This window comes from Hyperoodon ampullatus, assembly GCF_949752795.1.
Source record: "Hyperoodon ampullatus genome assembly, chromosome: 17".
Taxonomy (NCBI): domain Eukaryota; kingdom Metazoa; phylum Chordata; class Mammalia; order Artiodactyla; family Ziphiidae; genus Hyperoodon; species Hyperoodon ampullatus.
The window spans coordinates 67,143,829-67,150,209 of NC_136930.1; positions in this window are offsets into that span (position 1 = coordinate 67,143,829).

Below are 6,381 nucleotides of genomic sequence, written 5' to 3' on the forward strand. Positions count from 1 at the left end.
TCAGAAAGAGAAAGACAAATACTGTATGCTGACACATATATATGGAATTTAAGAAAAAAAAAGGTCATGAAGAACATAGGGGTAAGACAGGAATAAAGACACAGACCTACTAGAGAATGGACTTGAGGATATGGGGAGGGGGAAGGGTAAGCTGTGACAAAGTGAAAGAGCGGCATGGACATATATACACTACCAAACGTAAGGTAGATAGCTAGTGGGAAGCAGCCGCATAGCACAGGGAGATCAGCTCGGTGCTTTGTGACCGCCTGGAGGGGTGGGATAGGGAGGGTGGGAGGGAGACGCAAAAGGGAGGGGATATGGGAACATATGTATACATATAACTGATTAAATTTGTGATAAAGCAAAAAATAAAAATAAAAAAAAAATAAAAAAAATAAAAAAAAAATAAAAAAAAAAAAAGAATGCACATTCCCTATAAACCAGTGATTACACTTCCAGGAATGTAACCCTTGAGCAACTCTCATTTACACAAAGTACATAATGTTTCTTGACTTTTTTTTAATAGTGAAAAGGGGTAAACAATGTCACTGTCCATCTAGCACAGGGATGAATAGGAAAAGTGTGCTTTATTAATATGATGGAATACCATGCAGCCATTAAAAGGACTAAAGTAGATACATATGTCAACAAACATAGAATTCAAGAATAAGGCTGAATATTCAAGCAAGTTTCAGAATGACTGTAGGATACAAGATCCTTTTAAAGCTTAAAACGAAGTCAATATTATATATCAGGGGTTGGCAAACTTTTTCTGCAAAAGACAAATAGTAAATATTTTAGGGTTTGCATGTCATATATGCCATCTGTCACATATTATTCTTTTTTGTTGTTGTCTTTTTTTAACAACTCTTTAAAATGGAAAATCCATTCTTAGTTTGCAGTCTTTAGAGAAACAGGCCATAGGTTGCATTTGTCCCATGGAACACAGTTTGTTAACTCCTGCTATATATCGGTTGATGCATATATTTGTATGTAAAAGTTTAAGAAAACATAAAAGGCATTCACAAAAGATTCATAATAGTACTCATCTCTGAGAAGAGATAAAGCAGAATGGGAATGAGATATAAGACAAAGGGTCACATTAATCTAGTATGTTTTGTTTCTTTCATTAAAACTCTGAAACAAATATGAAAAAAAGTTACCAATGGTTCACTGGGATAATGGGTGCATGATACTCTGTTTTTTATTATTCTTCATACTTTTCTGCTTTTTAAAAAATTCTCCAAATAAAAGCATATACAAGAAAAAAGCAGTCATCCAGGCCATTCATTCAACACCAGATCGGCTGCTTTGCTCGGATGGAAAATGTTACTCATGAAACTCATTCATTCTTTATCACATGCAGCAAATATTCTCTGAGCATCTGCTCTGAGTCATGTGCTCTGGTTGGTACTCTGAGAGGTATCAGATTCAGTTAGACAGGCAGATGTGGACCTAATCATCAAGAGGCTTAAAGTTGGGCAAGAGAGAAGATGCTCACACACAAGTAGCACCACACATAACAAGGAATAATATTTCCCAAAAGAGATCCTCAGGCCACATGCTATGGGAGCACATTGCTAGATCATGAGAATGCCATGCCCAGGGCTCTCAGTCTGGCACCTACATATAATGGAAAGCCACGGGAGATTTACGAACAGGGACATGGTATGAACAAGGATGTTGGTTGTTAAATTTTTTAAGCAGTGTGTTTGTGAATAAGGGAGAAAGAAAACTAAAGGCAGAGAGACCAGCCAGCTATGCAGAGCTTTAGGGAAGGATGGAGTACTGTCTCTCTTTGGGAGGCAGCAAGATTCTCTAAACACATATCCCCAAAAGTCACTGTCAACTGCTACAGCTCAGCCAGGGGCACAAGTTGGAGTAAATGCCAACTGGAGTGAAAGAAGCAGTGAGAGGAGGAGGATACAGCAGTCGCCCGATGGGGGCCCAGGTGTGATGCCTGAGTGGTAGGGGCAGGTGAGAGTGTTTCTGCACAGCCTCTGAGGCCAAGGCCTGCTCACAGCAGTTACATCAAAGTCAGGCCTTGGCTGTTGAAGAATAATTCAACTTTCTTTCGAGGAACAGGTCTGAGAAAGCATTTCCATGGGCCCAGAAAACACAGCCATGTGCCAATAGCTCACCAGCAATTCTGTTTGTGTATCCAAAGCCTCATTTGAGTGGCCCCTTGGCAAAGGTTCTGACTCCAAGTGCTTTGGCCAAGGGGCTTTCTTCCTAAGGCTGATGCAACATGTGCAGGGCCCTGCTACCCACCCATTTCTCATCCTTCTGTAAATTAGGCTTTTGTTGTTGTCAACTTTGTTTTTATGTTTCTTTTGCTTTCCCCAATCTCCTTGTCTAGAGACATTAGCTGGCCTCTATCAGTTGCTCTGATTTTTCCAGCCGTGATCAAAAGCACAGATGTAAGGGGAAATCCAAAAATTTGCCAAAACGAGGTATTTCCTCCATGGTAACCTCCACCTCATAGGACTGTTGGAAGGAGATGAGAAAAAGGGCATGAAAACACTTTAAAGTGCAAAGGAATGTCCCCAAAGGTAATGTTCTAATTTTTCAATGGCATAAGGGCAAAAATAAGACATTCCTAAACTCTGAGATACAGTCAAGTAAAATCAGCATGTCATGAATAAGACATTTTCAGAAGACTATATGCAACTGACTCATCTCTCAGGGAAAAGACAGATGGAAGAAGAGCTTGGTAATCTAATCTACTGTCCTCTTAATTGTAAGAAAATCTAGTGAAAGTAAAAGTTCTGAAGGTATATGAAGAAGACTGCTTAACTATAATGGGTCTGGTATGAGAGGAATCTTGGGAGAGGAAAGTCAATGAATGTCTGCCTCCTCTCTGGCTGCTTAACTGGTACAAATCAGGAGTAGCACCAGTTAACTGGGCCATTTGGGGGAAGTTGGGTCCTCAAGGCTAGAAAGATTGACTGAAATTATATGTCCAAGACACAGTCCTAGAGAGAACCAAGAGTAGAGCTGAGAAATCCAAGATCAAAGTCCAGTAGCAAGTAAAATATTAATGAACTAAAGCGGAAGTGAAAAAGCAAGGGTCTAAAGGAAAGCAGACCTGATAAGGAGTGAGATGCAGAAGTAATTAAAGTAATTCAAGATTGTCCTAGCTTGAATTTCCTTACCATCACCAGAACAGGGTCAATACAGGGTCACAAAAGGCCAATAGCAACAACTGAGAGTTTCCAGCACTGTCCAAATGAAGGGACTTTTGATCAGAAGGTTAAATATTCAGCCCCTTTAATAGGTATCTTTCTAATATTTTAAAGAGGGTTATATACAATGTATGTACCTTGATTCTAAGAGCCATTAAGATGCCTAAGCATGTTAAGGGAACCCCAGATTTGTTGTGGCTTGCTGTTTCAGCAAGAAACATGTTCACCAGAAGACTCAAGAGTCTTATACTATCATGACAATTGTTTTAATTAATAAATAGGTATCCCAGTGTTTGCAATAGTCTCTTCTAATATGGGTAGCATGGGTGCATATCATGAAGAAACCAAATTCCAAATTTGAAAACCCAGGAACCAGAACCTTGAACAAGGAAATAAGCAACACAGTGGTGCTGCCACCTTGGAAGCCAGGGTCCTCAGGCAGCAGTTCTATCGACATTTCATAATAAATTACAAGGACAAGGTTCTTCTTTGGGAGGAGTTATGCTTAGCCAGTGATGATTCAAGCCTCATGGAGCAATAGAAGCTAAGAACAAAGCATCATTGGGCTTTAACTTACTTAGGATATCAACGTTTCATTCCAATATCTTGAGATACTACCAGAGAGGAATGAACCAATAAATATGTGGGTTCAAAGGGAAGAACAACTAAGTCTCTCTCAAGAAATTGAGAAGTATCTATGTGGAAACCATTAACTTCTCTTTTAGACTTTCTCTGATACTGGTTGGGAAGCCACAGAGACTTTGCATTAAAAACAAACAAATGTAAGAGCGCCTAAATCTATCATAATACAGTAAAAGTGAAAATAACAGTAGAACTACTATCTAATTCTTGGGATTTTTCAGGCGGTTGGGGTGAAGCAGAGGTTAGAAATGAAGTTTGAAAGCCAAGCACAATCCAGTCAACCTAAGGTCCATCTGAATGATCCTGGGCTCATTTCTTGGCCTCTCTGTGCTTCAGTCTCTTCAAATGCAAGACAAACTAATAATGTTTATATATTGCCATTGAGCGGTCAATAAACATCTTCAAATATTATAGGTGTTGAAAATGTTCCAGTTTTCTTTGACAGAATTGAAAGATCACTTGTTAATAGGATGCCTAAATTGCCAGAGACCAATAAGATACCATAAACAACTGGCTGGCTGGCCATGGCTCAGAACTGGCAGGTCCCATTAAGTATTTTAATGAAATCTTTATGCAAATTTTGACATAATATAATGTAGCAAAACTCTTCTTTCCATTCCATGACATTAACCAATATATATTAGGGTGATTACAATACCCAATCTTCTAACTAATTAGTGACTAATTAGTCAACTTGTATATTTATGAATGTTTCCATTTTCTTAATTGCAAGTTTGTGGAACCCTGAGAAATATTTGTGCCTGTCAATGGACTGAAAAATATTAGCACATTGGATTACACAGCAGTGATATTAAAGATTGGATAATAATAAGACTTCATGTTTTAATTGCATGTCAAAGTATACATATATCCTTTCTATCTACATTAGCTTATTTGATTTCACAACGTCTCCAGGGACAAGCATATTGGGACTTTTTTTAACCTGGCGTTAGTGCCTGGAGTGTGGTACACTCTCAATAAATGTTGACTGAATGAATGAAATGAATGAATATTAAGTGCTTAGTAAACGTTGGAATGATGATGGATGGATGGATGGATGGACGGATGGATGGATGGATATAATTTACCCAAGAGAAAAAGGTGAAATGGCATTATCTGCTAGGGCCATCTTTTCTTCCCAACTTTATTACTATCCTCTTTGTAAGGACAGATTGAATTTTATAGCCACGATATATGTCACAATTCCTTCGTCTCAAAAACTGATAATACTAATATACTAATGTTAGTGTATTTCTACACTCATTTCCCAAAATAAAAATATTCATAGAAAATTATAAGTTGGAATACTCCACTCACCTCTTCCTCAACACTGTTGGAAACACTGGAAATATACACCATATAGTTTTATCCAAAATTATATAATTAATCTTTAACATAAAATAATACTGACATAATGGCTGCTATATGAAGCTGAAAACCTACTTTTCTCCTCTGTGTTACCAGTTTCCTGTGGGTATATCCTAGCTGTACTATAATGGTTAAGCATATATAAAATCTTTTCTTTTGGTCTTTCTTGATCTCATGGGGTTCCTTAATAATCAGATTAGGATGGTTTTCTGAGGGACTCTACTTCCCATTTACCTGAAATTCATCACCTTCCTTACTACATGTCAACTGCCTCAGCTAAATTCAGACTGTCTCTTTGCTGTGAAACTGACTTAAAGACAGGGACTCTCTTCTTCTTTCTTCAGCTGTGATGTCAGTCTTTTTCTTTTATTTTTTTAATTTAAGTATAGTTGATTTACAATATTATATTAGTTTCAGGTGTACAGCACAGTGATTCAGTATTTTTGTTTTTTCTTTTCCCTGGAAATTTCTTCCTTTACTCTTTTTCTGCAAGTAGATCATCTATCTCAGTGACCACCCTTATTCCTGAAGAATTCAAAATTCTTTCCCTCTAAAGCAGTGGTTGTCACCCCTGGTTGCACTTTACAAACTCTTAAAGAGCTTCTTAAAATACCAATGCTTCGACCTATACCCAGGGATTCTAATTCAATTAATCCAGAATATAGCCCAGGGATTCGTAATAAACCAAACTGACAGAACTTCCTCGGATTATTCTAATGGGTAGCCAAGGTTACAAGCCATTGCTATAGCATAAAGCACCACACGGTACACAGTCACAAGTATTCTAAAGACTTCAATAATAACAAATGATTGAGTGAGAGAAAAGGCATAGGTATAACCCACTGTATCAGTCAGCAATGTATAAGACATGCAACAGTAACAAGCCCAATATCATCTCAGTGGCTTGCAACAATAAAGGTTTGTTTCTCACCCATGTTGAAACTCAAGAACTATGGCTCTGATCCTGTCTACTTCATTCCAGAACAAAGGTTGAAGGAATATCTCCTACCAGAGACATGATGGTCTAGGGGCAGAGAAAATGGAATATGGTAGAGACTTGCATTAGTTCTTTTTCTTTTTTTTACCTGTTGAAATATGTGCATTTTGCTGTATGTCAGTTATACATAAAATCAAATAAAAATGGAGTGCAAAATATCTCAGCTTTTAAATATTTGAAAATGTCTTT